Here is a 21,636-nt window from a genome sequence, read left to right as displayed (position 1 = left end):
TTTCATACTTAATGAATCTTTATTGGCATCTGGGTCTAACCTTGACTCTGCTTAGTGAATCATAACTTGGCAGTCTGAGTAGCTGCTCCACTGTCCTATCAAATTCCAGGAGAGATAATTTGGTCTTTCCCACAATTTCATGATAACACGCAGTATTGTGATTTTTAAAAAGAATAATCATAAAATAATACTGAACACAAAATAAAACTTCAATGTCAAATTTATGTTAGATTTAAACTTTGTAAACTTAATATGATCATATTGTTAGTAAAGGTAATGTTCTCATCTCTTGTAATGTTCTGCTAAAACCAAGCTTCTCCGTCTCATAATCCCTAAAGATCTCAAGGCTTGGTATGAACCTCAGAATTTTCAATCCATGCAATTATTTTTTAGGAGAAGAGAATAGAGAAATTCAAATGTCCCCTATGTGCAACAACTGAAAAGGAGCTCATTTCCGTGTCTTAACCTTTCGTATCTTAATGCAGATCTGGAGAGCTCCCCATCCCCCTTATGGGGCGTGGGAAGCCCTTTCAGTGCTTCAGGTGTCTTAACCAGAGCTCTCTCCTGTAGCTGCTTCTCCTCCTTGCCCAGGAATGCTAGATGGCACTTTCAGTATTTCTGTTCAAATTCCTTTTCATCTCAAATAGAAAAAAAAATTTGAAAAATGCTGGGATTCTGAATTAATAGATAGAAGAGTTAGATATGTTCTTAAAAGGTGAAAAACACTGAGAAAAATCACATTTTTATGTAAGTAGAAACTCAGAGAAGACATTTGGAACCCTAGAACACAGATTACTACTTTTTATCAGAAACCGTGTATGTTTCTAGCAGCTGAGGTCAAATGACATTGTGATGTGTAGTGACTGGGATCAGGAATTGTCATAAGCTTTCACTTGGTGGTGGCCAAGGTCTCATGGTCCAGGCAAGAGGTGCAGCAGGAGCAGCCACCTGGCTCAGGCTTTTACCCTTCAGGCTCCATCACATCCCATTTGAGACCCCAAAGCCTCACCCACAGTTTGGTAGCTGCATTCATGTTTATACTGAGGCTTTTCACCTTGTGCTTTTGGGTGTGATAAAGACCCCTGAGAACTCTCTCACTTCTGTGTGAGCTGTTTGCCAATACCATAATTCACAGCACAGCTGCAACTTCAGCAGTGCACGGTTCAGGTCTTAGGAAAGCAATAGGGGACTTTAAAAGCTCAGAGGAGAGAAGCAAAGGCAATTGCAGATTTGAATGTCTTTGTTGCAAGAGGATTCCATGCATGTGAATTTTTCATTCTTGAGAAAAAGCGAGCTGAGGGTGAGAGTCAGTAACACCACAAATGGTGGGGAGGATTGGACAGCGAGCAGCTGCTCTGTTTTCCAGTGCGGTGCCTAAGGGAGGCTGCTTAGCTCTTGTGAAGTCCCAGAGCTGCTGACTGGAAACTTGGCAGGGTTTCCTGGAGCTCCTGGAGCATTATCATATATACTGGGTGGTGACTTTGTACTTTACTTCCTTGGATTTTTTTCTTTTGGCCACTTCTGAGACTGAATTCTGGTCTAGATGGGCTCTGTGATCTGAATGCACACATCCGCTCCCAGGTGTAGGAAGGGAATTCCAGCCCAGCTCTGGAGTGGTTAGAGCATGAAAAGGACAGACTCAGCTTTCTGTGTAGAAGGGTAATTAAACTAAACTGAAGAACATTTCAGTGCTCAACAACTTCTCTTGCAGGGATGGTGTTTTTTAAGGTCAGCTCAAATCCAGAATTCATCTATCCAAATAAGAGTTTATGAATGCAGTTACCCAGATCTTTGTCTGTCGTGTATTCAGAGGTCTCTCTCACTTGTACCAGACATGGCCGCCTCTCCTTGCAAACACACACACAACAGCCTGACAAGTTTTAAATCTAGCTTTGAAATTTTTGAAAAACAGCTTTGTGCTTTTTGTTTCTATTTGAAATCAAGCTCTATTTCTAAACCTGAGGGCCATTTAATTTTTTTTAGTTTTGATGTATGTGCAGCTCTTGTACTGATAGTTTTGAGGGTTCATAAAGATCCATTTTTTCTTCCTCAGAAACTTGCCTTTGGCAAGAGACACTGTTGCAAAGTGGTCCCCAAGCAGTGTTTTGGATCTCTTTCTCATTTTAGCAGTTAATCTGAATTTTGCCATAGGGCATACCTAGTATTTCTGCTCTGTGGATGTTCTTCACAATTCAGAATATGTCATGATAGGTACAGTGTGATATAGGAAAAGGTTGAGAGCAAGAGATTTTGTGGGATGTAGGTGAAGTGTGGAACACTGCAATCGAGAGAGAATATTCAAATGTCTCACTTAAACTGTCAGGCAAAGTAGATATGCAGTGAATGCATATGTTCTGAGAATATCAAATCTGCTCATGTGCTACCTTCAAAGAGATACTTTGAAATAGGAATTGCAGCTGAAATTAATTCTGTATGGCACTTTCCCCATCTTCTGGAATTGGCATTAAATTTGCCTAAGAACAAGACAAAAACTAGGCAGACATATAGAGAGCTTCTGGAAATGGTAAAATTCTCACTGGAATTGTGAAACAGTAAAATTAGTAATAAGATTTGGTGTATCCTTTAATTTTAATACTTCTGTCTACTTTATCTGGAAGTCACTTAATTAAAAAAGAAGGAAAGGAACACCACGAAGGCATGTATTAATTTTGGGGTAAGCTATGTGAAATCTGTCAATCTGAGTTCACCATATCTCTGAGATTCATTTTCTTTGGATTTGAAAATAAACCTTAAACCTCAAGGATGAAGTGCCACTATGGCTCATTTCATTACTTCCAGCAGACAATAAACCAGCTCAGAATTGGCATTGCCCCCACAGCCGTGCCCCTTTCCCCAGTGGCCTTCTGTGGAGGGAGGCTTGTGAGCAGAGGTCTCTCTCATTCCTGTAGCCCTCTTATGCCCAGGAAGGATCTACAGATCTTTGCACTCGCTCTCTGGCTGGTCCCTGATAATTCCATGAATGCAAATACAGAGATGTACCTGGGATATTATTCTTCCTGCGTTTTAATAAGCAAAGCATGCTATTCCTAAACCTCCCTCCTCCCCAGTGCACTTTCTCTGACACCTGAAGGAGCAGCTTGTTTGATTTCGTTTTCCTCTCTCTGCAGTCAGGCTGTAGACACAGCAAGCTTTGTGGTTTTTCTCTTGGACTGAAGGACAGAATTAATTGGCTTTGAAGTTTCCAAATCTGTGTTTCTGAAGAAGAGATTTACAATGAGCGACTGTGAAAGGAAGCCTCTGTGGAAGCCAAATCGCTCTGAAACCAGAGCAGAGCTGGCTGGGTCAGATGCCTGCTCTAAAATCCTCTGTTAGCACTTGATGTGAAATTGAAATTGGAATGATTTCCGTGTCTCTGATGGAACTGGCTTCTCTCATGCTGCTCAAGCATCTGTGCAGATGATGATTTTGTCCTGGTATCTCTTAGAAAGTACTCTGAAATCTAAGAGTATTTATTTGCTTATTACCTTCTTAGGGAACCAAAATGAACGAAGCAACACCAACACCACTGAATTCTCCAAAAAGACTTAGCAGCAGTGGCTGTGCTCAGACCTGATCCCCTCGTGCCAGGAGCTGCCCAGCCCTGGTGATACAGAACTCTGCTGCACATCAGGAAAATTCCTTCCCTGTAACCCTACATAAGTTGGGAACTTGTAAAAACCGAAAATTTGAATAATTTTTGAGAAAGTGGTATTAAGTTTGGCTTTCTTGAGTGATGTTTAATCAGCAGGCAATATGAATAATGGCAAGGGACTTATTCTCTTGATCCCAGAGCAACAGGGTTCTTGGTGGTTTTGTCTAGTGGCCCCAAATTTCTAAATCTTGATTTACCAGAGGATGAGTTTGAACTTCTTGAATGAATGTGTGTTGTTGTTGACCACTTTCTACTTGCCCTCTAAACTCTTGGAATGGCAAAATCTGGGTTCTACTGGATACCATTCCCAAGATCCCTGACTGAATTCCTTACCTGGGGACCCTGGAAAAAATATCTTTCAAATTGCTGTGGGCGACTTGCAAATGGATGTGGATGAATATGTGATTCCATTGTGAAGAGCATCGTTAACGGCCTCATTTCCGTGGCGCAGTGGAACGTTCCCCGGTAAAAGCCTGTGGGAGGTAGGGTTATCTTTCACAGGAGTAGAATGGATTCTAACAGGAATGCACAGCAAATAACCTCAAAAAAATTTCCTTTTGGTCACCAAATGCAAAGCACGTTCCTTCTTTCTTGCTCTCTCCACTGTAAGCAATATAGGATAAAAAGTGTATGAATGACTGAAAAGTCACAATTAAAGATCAACACCTTCTCAGGTAACATTACTAAAATTAAAAAGCAATAGTGCATGTTTATCATCTTTTTGGACAAGGAAAGGCGTTTATTTGTGACAAGTTGGAGATTGGTGCACTGCTGACTCTCCTGTGTGGTGTCAGGTGTGGTAAAACACCCTGAGTCAGGTTTGAGGTGTTCAATTCAAGCTTATCCATAATGGAAAGCAAGCTAGCTTGCTAGTAATTAACACCTCTTGTAGTTTTGGGTTTTTTAAAGACAAATTAGTCAGTAGATGTAAAATTCTCATTCTTACAGTTGCTCAAAAATCTATGCTGTAATAATATTAACATATGGCTTGAAAATGCAAAGTTCCTCAGCATTTGAATTTTTAGAGTAAAGCTTTTTTAAAAAATTGCCTTAAAATCATGAGCAAAGACAAAGTAGACTGAAAAAAATAGACTTTCTGATTTCAAAATGGGAAGTGAGGTGAAGAATCTGTGGTGTTTCATAATGTAAATGTGTTAATTGCTAGATGCACGTTAGTTGGAAATGTTTCTAATATTTGATTTGGTTTTAACATGAAAGAATTTCAAAATTTATAATGTTTTAGACAATATTAATTGAAGTGGAAGCAAATCTTTGTAAAATCTGTTAAATGAGCTGAGAACTAAATGACTCCAAGCTATTTTGGGGATGTAAATAGTTAGACATCTCAACAGAGAAAACCACATATTTTTTCAAGGTTTGATCTTTATACGTAAACAATGTTTGAACATAGCTGTTGCCACACAGTATTCAAGAATTTAATACTGCAATGTAAGGTGGCTGAACAGCTCATTTTGTGCAGTATAACCAGAATACCTGCAGTAAACAATGAGCTGTCTTACAGTGTTAAGATCTCTTTTTTTAGCCTTTTAACTGTTGAACCTGAAACAAAACACTATCTATTTCAAAGAAGTGATACTTCCAAATAAATTTTAGCTCTAGATGTATTAAACCCAAAAGACAAAAAAAAAAGCCCCCAAAACTGAAGCTTATTTCTTAATTTCTGAGGCGAAGTAATGTAATGCAAAAAGAGAGGCTTTGCACTGTGTTTCAGGGAAGGTGACTATCCTACCAAGGTTATTAGAGAATTATGCATTTCACCTTTCAAGTGTTATCTGGCACTGCCACTATGGCTTATCATTAGCATATCCTTTGATACTTCCATGGTATCAGGAAAGACATAAACGTAAACCAAAATAGAGAAGGGACTCATAAACAAAACAATATTGTTACTATGTTGGCTCACTTAGGTAAATTTTTCTTTACTTTTTCTGCAGTCTCCTAAAATGGAGATAAAATTGTTTTAAGAACAGTCCAAACTTGTATCACAATGTAAATGATTTGGGAAATGAGCCCAAGCCAGTGTAGTCTGCATAAATGAAAGTGTCATCTGTGAAACTGCTTATGAGGGTGGGACAGACAATGGTCAGAAATAATAATATTGGGGTTTCTATTAGCTTCTAACCTAGCTGTCTTCTTCAAAACCATTATTTAAAGTAGGTTTGTTCCACTGATTCAGAAGTAGCTTTAAAGACAAAATAACTGCCTGGTGAAATCCTGTGGGACAGTAACTTTCTTCTTTTGGAGGTTGCCCTCTCTGTATGGGGCTGGAATAAACAGGGTAGGGCTGGAGTTGCAGTTTCCCCTGCGTGTTTCTTTGCAGATGGTAAAAGTGAATGTATACAACACATGTATAAAAAAATAAAATCAAGACATTGTGCTATTCTTCCATTTACCTTGCCTCAGCAGACAGCTAAGAGTGATGGTGGTCAGCACAACTTTTGTTCCAAAATGGGATCTGAATTAATCAATACCCATATTTATACATGGGAGTGTTCCGTTGCGGTACTTACAGCTACTGTACTATTTTATTACTCTACAAGGATTTATCCTCTGTTGCTTTGCTGTTTCTGTTAATGAGGAACTGAAATATTTTCCTAGATATATCAGTGGAGATCCCTGGGGTTCAATGCCTGCTTTTGGAAATCCCTACTGAATGTCTGAAGAAGAAAGCAATATCCCAACTTTTAAAAATTGAGGATTTAATTGCCATTTGCACGGTCTGCTACACATTCGTGTAATAAAATTGACCTTGCAAGTTTTATTGGTGTATGACTTAGCCATCATTCATACTTAAAGATTCACGGGAAACATCTTACACATTTTTATTTTAATATTGTTTGGCAAAGAGTTCAAACACCTATTGGAAAAAGACTTAACTTGAGCAGAGTAAGCAGCATATGCAAAACAACTCCTCAAAATCCCCAAACAACCATAATTTCCCCCTCCCTCCACCCCGAAAAATGTCTCCCAAAATTCAACACCAAAAGGAATTTAGAGTTGAGGCTGCCAAGACAATACTGCTTTACACCCCTAAGCCCAGCCTTTATACCTAAGAGTTCTAAAAAAATGTTTTTCTTTACTTCCTCAGTCAGTTGAAAACTATCAAGGCCGAGGGTATTGCAGACATTAACCCTGACCACCAGGACATGATTTTGAAAAGACTGGAAATGGCACATTCTTCAGCAAGCCGTGTAATACGTGCAGTGGGAGCATGGCAGTCCCCACATGGAAGTCCTGCTGACAGCAGCAAAATAGTTTTTTAAGCAGCATGTACTGTTATCCTGCTCCAAAGAGCTGTGAATTGTGTGGTGTGGAAGCCTGGAAGCCTGTACCATATCCCTCCTCCATCTGTGCAGGATGGCTATGGTGCCAGACAGGTAGTAGACTCTGCTGTGCTCTGCTACCCTTCATCTGCTTTCATGACTCCCACTAGTAAAAGCAGAATTATACTGCTGAAATTCAGTTAAATCAATGAAATTCCATATGGCACAGGGTTAGTCACTTGTTTTCAATGCAGCCTTTAAAGGGGGCGAGCTTTTAATTTTGATGATATTTAGGTTCTTAAAATCAAGAGTATAATGCAGTTGAAGTCCCTGGTTTTAATAGATTATATGTGTTTAATACAATTAAAAAGCTAGCAGCAACACAAAAAACAACAACAAAAAAACCCCTCTGACATTTGTAGAAGAAAGATGTGTTTTTGACATGCTGGAAATGTAACTGATTTTGAAAACAGCATTTTAAGGTAAAGTTTCAAAATTCTATTCTCCAGTGCAAGACTAGTTTTCTGTGAAACAAGATTACTTTTTAAAAATTTTTAATAGAGCATATACATTTTTTAATGTTTGAAAATTTTCTCCAAGCTCAAACCAACCAAATGCCCCTATAAAGCGTTTGACTTCCTTTCCCCGTCTTGTTCTTGGTAATTCAGTGCCAAGATTACTCACACCTGGTGCTTTTGTTTCTCCTTAGTATTCTGATTGCCTCTTGAAGCTCTTCACAGTTTCATTCTTCTACAAATGGCTCAGCTGTCTGGAAAAAGGCCGATTGCTTTTGTGAATTTCAGCATTGAGAAGCTCAGTAAAATACTCTTTTGATCTTTCTATAATTGTTTTAACAAAAATATATCTGCATTTCTGTGTTCATTCTTTAACTTAGATTTCTTCACGTATTGAAGTTGCAAATTAATCTTGCTCTATCAGTGTTATCTACGTTCGTCTTCTCAGCTGTTCTGCATGAGTTCTGGCTTTTACATTTTCTGGTGAAAATAAAAACTTGGATAATTTTTTTCCCCCCATGCTGCTGATGTACAAGCTTTTCTCAGGTCCTCTGTTGTCCTGTTTTGGCCCTTCCTTTGTCCTCTGTATTACTGATTACCTTTTGATCTCTCAGCATATTTCACACTCACGGCATGTTTCATTTGCCATGAGTATTTTCTGGAACCTCTAAGGAGTCTTCTAAAGCCTCAAACCATTCTTGAATTCTTCCCCAAGAGTTTCTGTCCATGTTTTAGGAGAATTCCACCTGTATGCTTTTGCGTTTCTCAGATGGAATCCAAGCATTCCATACTTTCTGTTAATTTATTTATTTCAGTAATTCTCTTGCCTTGCTCTATCAAGATGGTAGTTGTGACACACTGCTGGTTGGTGATTCCACCATCCCCGATTTTTTTTGCATCAGGTACACAGCCCAATATAAAAATCTTTCTGCTGAATCCCTGAGAGTATATCCTTTGTGCTGTATGATGGAATCCGGTTTTACTCCTTTTTATTTCAACTACTAAAGAAGCCCCAGCACTCAAAATATAATGAAAAATCCTCGTTTCCAAGGTTAACCATTGAAAAAATAGGATACTGGTTAAGGTTGGCAGTAGATTATTTATATTCTGATACAGTTTTAAACTATTTAATAATTTTTCTTTAGAACTTCTGACCTAATGAATAGAGCGGACTTGCTCAAAGGTTTAATCAGTGCTGCATGGGGAAATAAATTGTGCATTAAAAAAAAAAAATCATATTTTTATATTTTAAACAAACAAGTTTTCCTATGTAATATTCAACTTTATGTGCCAGGGCTATCTACTCAGAATGTCCTCCAGAAAAAAACCCCCTAGGTCTGATTTCTCTGATTCTATGCTAAGAAACCTTGTATGCAGCAATCCTAAAAGTTGGAATTTTTTCATGCTGGCTGAAGTTAAACCCAATGTTTTGTTCTTCACTTTGCTGGATATAAGATGCTAAAATAATGTAATAAAGATGTTCACTAGAATAGTATAATTTACATAAGAAAACTGTTTTTTTTTTTCTTTTGTTACAGACTATTGCCAAAAGGTGGCAGTCTTTGTCCCCAAAATCCTGCGCTCTCTAGGAAATGTTACGTATGGCAAACATAATTTATTCCTAGGTACACCAGATAATAAAAATTACTTTTTAAGTAGACACAGAGGGTAAAACCTCCTACACTTTGAAGTTTAAGTGGGACATAGCTATAGTTATATTTTATTTTGATAGTGGAATGTTAAATAACAAAGCTTGGAAGGGAGCAGTGATGGGGAAAGAGCACTTCACAAGTAGTCTGCTGAAGAGCAAGAACTGCTTAGGTCTCAGATTTGGTTAGTGCCTGAAGTGCTTCATCTTTTGGAGATGCTGTTAGGAGCTGATGCTTTAGATCAGTAGCTTGCTGTGCTCATCAATCAACCCGATGAAATTAATAGAAACAATCCACTTCCGTTTAAATTCACGTTCAAGTTGTTGATTTTTCTTTACAAGTGATTCAGTTAGATCCAAGCAAAGCACAGATTGCTTTCTTACAAATTAGCCTAAAAAAGGCAATTGATGATAAATGATAACCTTGCTAAATATATGCAAAAATTTGGCTGTACGTTTTTTTGTTTTAAATTGTAGTTCTTTTGTTGTTGTGGTTTATTTTTATAGTGAGAGTTGCTCAGGCTGTGGGGGGAGGATGGACTTTTTGGCAGGGCTCTGTTAGACCTGTAGTAAAGCAAGGGCTTCCTCTACTTAGCTGAGGAAATACCTGAGTAGTCCAGAAAGTGTTCAAAAGTTAATAACATGCCAAGATCTATTATTGAGTTAAAAGTGAGGAAAATTAAGTCATTTTAGGAGAACTTACCAGTGTTATACTTTGAATTCAGAAGTGTGGCAGGCAAATTTCTTGTCACCAATTGAAGAGCATGGAAGGAGTGTAAACTGAGCTGCACCTTGAGTTTATTATATATGCAATATCTCTCTATTACTCTCTGCCTAATTTTCTGAATCTCTCTCGTGAGGTTTTTCAGTCAATGGTTATCTCAGATCTTCTGCCAATAGTTACAATAGACTGAGACATTTTCAGATGAAAGAAGTCATTGCTCTGTCTTTTTAAAAAATTTATGGCTATTTATTGGTACTTACATTATTGAGGTCTTATATAATTTATATGGATTATGTGAGATATCAGAAATAGAAAAAATCCAGTTGGTGAGAACTCATTCTGAGCCATTTAAGTGTTACACAGAAGTGTTCTCCATTTCAATTTGCTCTTTATTTCTTCAAGGGCCTATGATGAAAGCCTAATTACTGAGCATGTTTGACTCATCTCTGTGTCCTGGTGTAGTGAAAACATTAATTATAAAGGTTTGGTCATAGAAAATACCTTTCATTTCATCTTCTTTTCACTAGAAATATAGAATGGTTTGGGTTGGAAGGAACATGAAAGATCATCTTGTTCTACCCCCTTCCATGGGCAGGGACACCTTCTACTATCCCAGGTTGCTCCCAGCCCCGTCCAACCTGGCCTTGGACTCTTCCAGGGATGCAGCAGCCCCAGCTTCTCTGGGCACCCTGTGCCAGGGCCTCACCATCCTCACAGAGAAATATTTCTTCTTGATATCTAATCTAAACTTGCTGCCTTTCAGTTTGAGGCCATTACCCCTTGTCCCATCACTATATGCCCTTGCACAAAATCTTTTTCCAGCTCTCCTGTAGCCCCTCTAGGTACTTTAGCATTACACGTTTTTCATGACAGATATTGCAAATCACTTTATTCAATTTATTACTTTGGAATGGGTTGTAACTGTTAAAAGGGCACAAAAGACCCTTTTAAAAAGCTAAATCTAATATATAAGTCTTTGAGAGGTTGCCCAACAGATTTAATAACCAATAGATGATGGATTTTAGAATCTAACGCTGCACAAACACACCAGGTCTATCATAAGCCCCTTTCAGTGGTACCAGTGGGGTTTCATGAAGGTCCGATCCAAGACTGGCCCTGAGTGTTTGTTTAAGGTATGTCCTGCTATCACCCCACAAACCCCTGGCTGGAGGAACAATCCCCCATTCTCATCCCTGCCTTTGGCCATGCTGTTGCCATGCCAAGGACAGATTTATTGAGGTGTGCAAAGTCAAGGTGTTCACAGAGGCTCCAGCCTGCAAAGTGAAGGCAGTTTCACAGAATAAGGATTTAATTAAAGGGAAGCCTAGTTCCATATGGATCCACAGAGTTAGCTTAGATCTTTCCATTCTCCTATTATTTCTGTGATTCTCCATTAGTGTGTGAGTTTTAGATTGAACAACCACAGAAGGCAAGGAGCATCAATGGCTATAGATCTTTATGGCCTCATGGTTTGTTCATGGAAAATTGGTGTTTTGCACATGTTTCTCAGGGTCGAGTCAACTGAGACTTAAAACTGCTTGTAGCAACCGTAATGATCTCAGCGTTCTGGTTTTTCCCCCTTTGTTAGCACTTGGAGCACATTTGCTGGTTGTAGATAAATGGATGGTGGGAGAACCTGTGGTGGTGGGTGAGGGATTTCAGCCAGTAGAGGAAGCCAGCAGTGGGGGTGGTTCACAATTCTCCTACAGTCCAAGATAATGGGAAACTATTGTTATAATTTACTCACTGCCTCTGCAAACTTAAGTGAATAGCTTTTTTTAAGCTTGGTTGCAATCTTGGTTGTTACTTTTTGAACCTGCAGGCGTTGGCTAGCTCTGTGAAGACTCTTATTGTTCCCAGGTGCATTTTAGAAGCACTTTGAGAGTCAAGAGAAAAAAATTAATAAAAAAATGAGAGTATTCTATGAAATTACTTCCCTAGGTCATACCAAAATCTAGAGGTGTGTCAAACTTAATGGAAAGTATGTGCTGCATTGCATATTTTACTTAGTTTTCCAAATAAATCTGCATACAATAATTAAATGGTGAATGTTTCAATTGATAAAAACTAATTAAGAGGTGAAAGTATAGCAATCTTTTAGTCACTAGGAGAATACAAGTTACAAGACTCTTCTTAATAAGGAACAAAACACCCCCTGGATTTGAACTCATTACCTTTACAAAGCAAAGCAGATAAGGTTTTGATTATGCAATGCAGCTTTTCCTTTGGGTTTGGGAATTTGCAATTTTCCATTAATTACAAGGACAGTTTAATATTGTTCTTAAATAGTTTGAAAAATAATATTATTACCAAAAAAAAAAAATTTATAAAAATAATTAATGAATAGATGGGATGGAGTCTATACACGAATACAGACTTGCCAATCTGTATATATCATCTGGGACTTCAGCATTAATCCATAGGGTACCAGCAAAACCTTTTAGATACATGGAACTGATGTCCAGTTACTAAGTCTGGACAAGTGTCCACACCGGAAAGTTTTTCCAAAATGTCCAAAACCAGAGAGTTTCAACATAGCCCATATTTCTTTTTTGTACTAGACTAGCCAGAATATACAAAACTATGAAAAGACTGAATTATCACTTAATCTGAAAGTTGATTTTATAATTATTTCCAACATTCTCAGAAACCAAGTCTCCAGAACTATAAAGTATGGTTCGGGAGACCAAAGAAGCTTGGAATTTTATCTTTGAACTTCATCTTTTTACAAGAGAGAAACCAGGGGAAATGCATTGGTTTACTCTTTTAAACATAATACTGATGTTCTTTTCATTAAGACTCTGTAGCACTTCTGTTCTTGGGAACCAGCTCTTGAAATTGGCAGGGCTGGGGCCTTGACACAAGGTTTTCTTTGAAATTCTGTTCCAGCTGGATCAAGTTTTTAGCATTTGGAAACTCCACACATGGAACTCCACACATATGGCCATTAGAAATGTATCACAGCAAGACTGTCTGCAAGTGAGATCCTTTAAAGTTCTTTACACTGTGAATTTTCAGTACTGGGTTGAACAAGACTTTCCCCCACCTGGATCATTACTTTCTTATTGCTTGAGCCAGCAGCAGGCAGGGGAAACTGTGTCTTTCTCTCCTGAGGCACTGTCAGTGCATCCATGTGCCTTCTGGACTCAGGAGAGAGTTTTCATCTCTCTGTGCTCACATTAGGGCACTGGAAAATGGGAGGGTCAGCAGCCAAGTGGATCTGTTGATGGGTTTAGGAGAGGCTGAGGAAGGTACTGCCCCAAAGAGCAGAGACTGGAGAAGAATGAGATGGTCTAAAGAGACAAAGGAAACAGAATTGGACTGTGTTATGCAAGATATTCTAGATGTGCTTAATGAGAGTGCAAAAGGAATAGGGAAAATTGGAAATGGAAGTTGGCAGAGCGAGGAATTGGTAGGGGCCTAGAAAAGACTGGTCATGAACGTGCTTGACAGTGTGAACACCAAAGCTATTTTGAAGAAAGAATAATTGGTAGGCACTACAGAAGAAGTGGAGAATATTATGAAAAATTTAAAAGTGGAGTTTGGGACACCTAATGTGATGTTAATAAGCTCAGAATATGGAGACAGGGGTAGGAAAGAAATAGGAGTGTAGGTCTAGGGCTGTGCTTAGTAAGGAAAGGAGCAGAACTAAGCCATGGCTATGTTTGAAGGCAGAATTTGGTATGTGCTAGTATTGAATCCATGCCTGTTTAAGCTGAAAGGTAACACTGGATTTCTAAGTCTTGGGTGAATGCTTGCAAAATCCACTACTGATCCATCTAGAAATGGATATCAGGAGCTTGCTACACATCTTCACAATAATGCTCTATTTGCCTCAATATCTATCCTAGAGAGTTCTACTTGCAAGAGGAAGTTGGGAAGGTTTTAGTCGAAAACTCAGTTTCATTTTCCTTTCAGTTTTTTAAAATTTTCCCTTTCAGTTAATCTATTGGCAATTGACATCCTGACCCTGTGAGAATTAAAAACCAGTTCAATGGAAATTGCATTTCTTGGTGTGAAAGAGAAGACAAGGCTCTGTGCCTTGTGATCAAGTGCTGGGCTAGACAATGGAAGTAAGTCCCTGCGAACTCTGGAACTGACCTTTGTTTTGAGTAATAAGTCTTCAGGGATTTTTCTGCTGTTATGTGACAGTAATCTGGTTGGAAACTGAAAGGAGGACAGTATATCATGACTGGTTTGGTTGAACAAGGCCACAAATTGCAAGATGAATTTGAATTAACTTGGGGGATTGAGCCTTAGTGCAGAGGTGAGGAAAAAGCTGAGTGAGGGAACAAAGCAAAGACAATTTATTGCACTTGGTCTGCCTAAATGTAAACAGAACAGAAACACCTCGACTTGTCCCAGGACTGCTGTCAGGAAAAAGCATTGCTTCAGGTGTCCTTTCCCTTATTGAGTGAACATGGGAATGTTTCCATTTCTCTTGAGCTCATTTGTTTTGTGCATACGGTGTGGGATTCGTGTCCCTTAGCTTCAACCACATAAATTTAAACATCTAGCAAAGAAATGAGTGAAGGAAAAGTTCCAAAGGTCTTGCTGTCTTTTATGAGCTATTTTAGAATGGGACATGCAGCACCTTTGGAGTTTTCTGCCTCTGCATATGAAGGGTGTTTAGGTAACTTCAGTGGAGAGGTGATTAACTTTGAAATAGATGAGGTTAGGTGAGAGAAATCCAACCAACAGAGAATTTTGCATTAAAAGAATTTACATGAAAACAGTTATCCCAAATGTTTCTCAAGTAAGATCTGCCAAGCATCCAGCAGTGGTGCTGAGAGCTGTCAGAGCTGAGGGAAGGCTATTTTTGCTCAACCATGTATGTCCTCACTGGCCTCAAATGCAGAACAGACAGTCTGTCATTATCCAAGCAGGAGAGTGATTGTGACAGTCAGGTAAAGAGTATGACCTGTGGCACCTTAAATGTGTGAAAAAGATTAATAAATCAGATGTTTTAATCTAGTGGTTTCCACATACAGGAGGGGAAAAAGGGTCATAATGACACATACAAGTTAGTGTTGACAATATATTTAAAGGTGTGTGTAAACAGGTGGGTGCTTGGACTCACAGGCCTGCTTCCCTTGCTTTTGAAAGGTGTTTTACAAAGTAACATTTTGATTAGATTTTAAAATTTATGTGGAAGAGAACAATGCACTGGTTGTGAATTATTCATTGAAAGCAGAACTTGACAAATTGTATTGCCATGTTGCAAGCGAAATTAAAAGGATGCATAAAGGTATTTCCAGAGAATTACACAACCTTGGGTGGATTCGTGGTTGGTGCAAAATGCAGAAGAATCTTCCTCTTGGCCCTGAGGCAGGAGAGGTGGTGGCTGAAGGAGCTGGTTGTTACTGTATCCCAGTCAGACAAATCACATTTTAAATATCCCTGGAACAGCTCTAAGTTGTGTCTGCAGCCGAACTGACTCCTTGATGTCTGGGACTTACAGAATTAAAAGTATGGAATAAAACCCTATCTAACACCTCATTCTGCTCTGTGCTAGACATAATAACATGGTAGGAGCAGATTTGATAATCTGCATATTTTATATCTGATATATTGGCTTTGTGCAGCCTTTTGAGCACTAAAGAACTTGGTACAAGACAAATGTGTTATCTTCTTCATATGGAGCCTTCCTTCCATGCCCTAGCAGTCTCCAGATGCCATAATTAAATATAGTGTTGGCCTAGTTAAGTAGAAATGCATCTAATTACTCCAGGATTGTCTCAGCCACTGTTAGGCAATGTGTGAATTTCATGTACTTTAATCCATTTACAGTTTCATTTCTGTTTGTCCAGCACTGTGCCAAGCTGAACTCTTGTTGCTTCAAAAAAACCAGCTAGCACTCTAACAACAATCAACCTGAATATCTGCCAGTTTTGAATGAATATAAGTGGATAATTGAAGTTATTTGCGATAATTGCATATGCTAAGCTTTTAATTTATTTTTATCCTTTATTTGTAATTTCTGCTTTGATTGTGCTTTGCTGCACTTAGTGTGGCTGAGCATTGTCTGGCTGGGTTGCAGTGGAATTTGATAGTAGTCCTAGAGCAGGCAGTTTTTGTATGGCATTAGTTGCAAGATTGATTTCTATCTTAAGCCACAAGCACTAGGAAATCGAATATCAAGATAACAGGCACTAAATAATTTTTGGTGCACCTTAGTCACAGCAACAGCAATTTTAGTGATAAAATTTCCTAGAAAATACCTCACAGCTGAGGAGAACAACCCAAGGAATAAAATATGCTGCTGGGCTTTCTGAAAAGAGGAAACTTCTGTGTGTTTGTGTGTCCCTGTGCTCAGGGATTAAACCAGCCAAACTGCCAGTCTGGTGTCATTGCCCTGTCAAAAACCTCGTGTGTTTCTGACAGGAGCAAATGTTCCTCCAAGGTCAGCATCTGTGTCTGATGCTTCTCCATGCATTGTGGCAAACACTTATGCAAAGCTTTTTGTGATAAAACACCGAGATTTGGAAGCCTGTTTGCACATTGGGCATTCATTGCTATCTGATGGGTATGGGCTTGGGAAATAACACTGAGACAGAGGAACAGCATCAAATACTCTCTCTTGGCTTCTTTGCCTTCTCCACTAAATGAGATGTGAAAGGAGCAAACCCCAGAACTCCGAGGGAAGTAAGGAGGACCTGCAGCAGAATTAGCACCATGCCAGAATATTACCTAAGCTCACTTAATGCTAATAAATCTTGTTCTTTCTCAAAACAGCCCGAACTTGTCAGAAGTTTTCAAGCACCTGCAGCCTTACAGATTTTCTGGAGAGGAAAACCCCTTTTTCACGTCAGAAATGAACCCCAAAATGGGGAAGTCATAGGAAGGTACCTGGGCAATGTTTCTAAAGTTTAGTGCCCTATTGCTGAGTGCTCCCACATGCATGGCGTGGGCTTCTCACAGAGAGGCCAGTGAAGAAAATTGCTCTGATAATGGAAACACAATCTCGTTTCTCTCCCAGGAATACTTTCAACTGCTGAACTATGTTTAAATAGTTATCTGGCAGCACTTTAGGGAATATTTTTGGCATGTTCACAGCTCAATTACTGTAAAATTTGATTGGAAATTAGGCATGCAAATCAATAGTAGGGTTATTAAAATTGCACTGAATATTTCACCTGAAGAAGGGTAACTATTTGTAGTTATAAGTATTTTCTGTATACAGAAAACTGATGTTTCAGTGTACAGAAGGCTGCTAGTTTTTGGTTGGTAATGTACTAGAAATCTTGCTACAAAATATGAAAGAAATAAAGTTTTAAAAACAGGCATAGGTTTTCCTTTCTTGTTATCTGCTGTTTTTCTTAACAAAGTTCATTATATTTGATTAAGATAGAAATCTTGGTTACAGTTCCATACATAGGAGTCAGAGGGACAAACCTGTTAAAGTTACACAAATTATTGTTACTATTTTTTCTTCCAAAACACATCTCAAATCAACCTCAAAGTCATATTCAATTTTTTTAGGAACCTCAAACAGATCTGATGCCAAGGCAAATAATGAGAAAGTTCTTTGGGGTTCAGGGCTATTTTTTGTAGTTAGTTGAATGCATTTGATGCTGGAATATAAGACCAGCCTACAGGTTTATCTACATTTCTTTAATAACTGTGATATCCCAGTGCCTTTTTTGAAATGAAAAGTTATTATATTGATATTATGGGACATACACTATTTATGTTTTGGACTGAGATGGTACCAGTACCTAGCTGACACTAGTTATAATTAAATTAGAGCCATCTTCTATCCTTTTTTTTGTGATTTGTAGCAGTCTGGTTTGCAGAAGAGCAATTTTGAGAAGTATTTCTGGTTTTATGTGTTGCAGTTGGTTCATCTTAGAAAAATAGAGAGGAAACAATGCAATATAAATTTTTCTTTAAGATTTCATAGCTAAAAAGAGAGAAGAGCATAACTTCACTCAGCATTTATGGATAAAGATTAGTAACCCTCCACAGTTTAGGAGTTCAGAAACTGTTTCAAATTTGGTTATGCTTATGAATTTATTTAATCTAACTTCAGAATGGGATTCTAATGAAAGAGAATCATTAAGAAGTAATCTAAAACCTTTAAAAAGTGCACGAAAAGAGAAAATATCTCAGAAGCTAAAATAACTACCCTATCCTCTGGATGTTTGTGTGATGTGTTTTTCTTAAAAATGTTATTTACATCTTTTATTTTCACCTTTCTTTCCATTTCTGTTCCTTTTCCCTCTTTTTGTTGGATTCTTTTTCCCCCTCACTCATTCTGTTTCACCTTTCCTTTGCTATCCCTATAACAACCTAACTTCAAAGAGAATTTATCTGGGAATATCAGTTCACTGAAATTATAATATAATTTGTCAAGAAAATTACCCAATTCAGAGATAGCTCAGTGATTTATTAAAAAAAATACTGTGAGGTAACAAACAAATTTTCATCTCTCAGCTTTTTCTATGTTGTTTGTGATATCAGTACCACTGAATATACCAAATATAGACCTTCTGGTTTGGTGAACATTTGAGGTTTTTTGTGGATATGTTATTTGTTCATCTTTTGCTTCATGCCCTGTTTTTATCCAGGTTCCATTGTGATATTCTGGGCCAGGCAGTTCACCTTTCTCATGTTTATGTGTATTGGGAAAGTTCTAAGGATTCGTTCCTTAACTGGGGGAACCTCAAGAGAGCTGTGTGTTAGAGCCTTATAATTGCTTTATCTAAAGATTATGTGCTGCCCTTGACCTGCCTGCCCATGTGCACATAGACAGTTTTCCACATTTAGGACTAAATTCTTCTGAAAACAATCTAGAATGGTGTAGTTGTACCAATTCTCACTCTGTGTTCATAATTCATTGCATGTAAGTACACGCAGAGAACTCACAATTCCCTTCAGGATAACCACAGCTTGGGAAGCATTTACTTGCTACAGCAAGGATTTGAGAGTGTGGTTACTCAAATGAAAATATATTGGCAATTGTATTAAGAGTGTCATTATGAACTGTTAAGCTAAAATTGCTAATCATGCTAATGTTGAGAATTATTGCTAGATAACTGCTCAATCATTAAAATATTTTAAAAGGGGTTTTTTGCCTCCATATAAAAATGTTGCAGTATTACATGTGGTTTTTATATTTTTGCCTGCAGAGTGCTAAGGAATTTTTTCCATCATGCTTCATCCCTTTGGGGACTTCTTTAAAAAAAAATCCAATCAAAAACTCCCCTCAAAACACAACAAAAACCCATGAAACATTTGCATTCAATTTCTTCATTCTGATATAATTTGTGTATATCCACTAATATGTCATTTTGTGGAGTTGGGCTTATTATTGGCTTCCCTTTTCTGTAACTGTCCCAGATTTCTCATGGTCTCCTTCATAATGGTGTTGAGATACTTAAAGCAAATTGTGGTTAAAGACTGATACATAGAAAATGCAGCATATGCTTGTATTGTTTTCATTTCATGTACCAAACGTTTAATTTTTTATTTAGCTTTGTGAGGGCAATGCATAAAATATGCTTACATATTTGCTCCTACAGCTTCAAGGAAAAATTCCTATCAGTAGACAGTTCACTTCTTTGTCATTGAGTTTCTTGTAGAGAATGTTGCTGAAACGTACATTAAAAAAAGTAACAAGTGAAATCTTAATGAATAATTCAATAAAATACCAAGCATTTTCATTTCTGAGCTGCCCTTGTTACCAGATGTTTCTACTATTACCCGTCTTATGCTTCTCTAGTTATTTCTTACATGTGCAGATAAATCTTAGTTTAGATTTATTTCACTGAGGCAAAAATGTAATTGAAACACATTGGGATCAATACAAACTATATAAGAAGCCATGAATTATTTTTCAGCCCGCCAGGTACTAATATCTAATATCACTGGTATCTCATGAAATACAATAATAATTTTTCTTTTGATGAGTAAGTAAATATTTCAGCACAGAAAGAAAAACCATGGTTTTCTTTTTCTTATGAAAAATTCTTTTCAGTATGAAGAATTTTTTTGATCTTTTACTTTTTTTCTCTCAAACTCATCAGTCATGAACTTTTGTATCAGGTGAGCACAGAGTAGTAATACACCTATGGCTTTATTATAAAGGACAACACATCTGCAGTAATGCATTGAATTAGAGTAGTTGTTCTACATAAAAGGCCTTTTCCATACTTGAAAAACAAGGGCTAAATTTGTAAAATCCTTTCAGCAGGCCACTAGCATGCTAAATAAAGATGGGCTTCTGAGAATGTTCAAATGTGTATGAATTTGTTTCAGCTTCTGTAAGGTTTCCCCCTCAGAGGAGTAAATTTGTGTTACTTCCCTTTCTAGGCTCTAAAGACAAAAATTTAGTGGCTCAAATGAACGTTCATTAATGTTTCACATTGCAAGGTCTGTTCTTAGTACTGTTCAAATAGTACAGGAGTAGTGGGAACAGCTGCACAGAAGTTCACTGTTTCCTCTGAAATATTTTTCCACGGATCCCCCTCCTGCAACAGATTGGGAAGCATTGTTATTGATGGGTTCTTTTACCCCTGTACGTGGGAAGGTGAGCTTGGACATTTTGCCAGTTCAGTTCTGGTTTGATTTGCCCAGCACTGGAACCGTCTCAGTTCAGTTCCAGTTTGGGTCAAAAGGGTTTGCTGTGACCAGCTGGGTTTTCATGGGACAAGATGTTTAAAGCTGGAACCAGTCAAATGTCAGGGATGTACTCCCAGCACAGGGCTCAGGGAAGGTGGCCCTTTGCTGGGCTTTGTCAGCCAAGGTATCAAGAGTGTTTCTAGTTTGTAATCTCATGTTTGAGATTGTAATTCTGCACCAAAGAAGAGGTCTGGAGAGCCTCCCCACAGGGTGTGCAGGGAGGGGCAGAAGCCCAGCAGAGGGCCCAGGGTTTTGGGGCTTGTGCTTGCTGTGGGTAGTGGAAGGTGGGATGGAGCAGTGAAGGAAGGCTGGGAATTGCCACTGCTCCTCAGACCCTGCTGAGCACAAACCCTCCCTGCAGCCCCTGTGGCTCTGCTTAAACTGTCAGTGTTCTGCTCAACCATTTTTCTGCATTGGCAACTAGAAATATTTTTCTTGGTTCAGTTTCCATTATAGTTCGAGCTGTATAGCAATCAATATGAATTCTGATTTCATTTTGATTTATATCCAAAGAGTTGATAAATGTGCAAACTGTTATGAAAAGGGGGAAAAAAATGTGTGCACGGCTGCCCACTCTGTGTATCGTTAATGAGAGTCTGGACCTCACTTTGTGATGTAAAATATTTGAAAAATATCTATGTGCACCAGTGCACATTCAGCAAAGAATATAAAAGTCATGTACAGAGTATTTGTTTGATTTTGGGATGTACATATATGAATGTTCAGGTAGATTAAATAAAAAGTAGGAGTTCCTCCCATGGCTAAAATACTCTGAAGTATAAAGAACCCTGAGTAAAACCTAAGAAAGGGTATAATGTCATTTCCCAACAGAATATCTGCAGCAAACCCCTCTACGAATTAAATGATTTGGGTAGCTGTGTTTTGGTGCAACCCTGTTTTTTTCCTGTCAGATGATAACGGTGGAGAACAATAACTACTACAGGGAACTCTGGATATTGCTAAGAGGGTAAAACCACTAGAGAATTGCTGCCATTGAGTAAATGTTACTTCTGTAATTGAAGAAAAATCTTGTGGTAATGTACCGTGTTAAGGTAGTATTTCATATGCTCAGTAAAAAAACCTAGTCTCTATTTTTCTTATCATTTATAGCTGATGTGTAATTTAGAAACTCATTTTTATGTCAGTTTCTTGAAATCAAGTGTGTTTGAAATACCTATTTTAATGTTAAG

The 21,636-nt window shown here is 38.2% G+C and overlaps 1 protein-coding gene across 6 annotated transcripts in view; it reads left to right on the top strand.

The window, feature by feature from the left end:
* CACNA2D3 (calcium voltage-gated channel auxiliary subunit alpha2delta 3) overlaps positions 1 to 21,636 on the top strand; it is a 398,896-nt gene that overhangs the window by 99,560 nt on the left and 277,700 nt on the right. The gene's annotated exons all lie outside the window — the stretch shown is intronic.

This window comes from Corvus moneduloides, chromosome 11 (assembly GCF_009650955.1).
Source record: "Corvus moneduloides isolate bCorMon1 chromosome 11, bCorMon1.pri, whole genome shotgun sequence".
In the NCBI taxonomy this organism is placed as follows: Eukaryota; Metazoa; Chordata; class Aves; order Passeriformes; family Corvidae; genus Corvus; species Corvus moneduloides.
The sequence above is the reverse complement of the archived record's forward strand: the minus strand, read 5'-3'. Positions and strand labels throughout refer to the sequence as shown.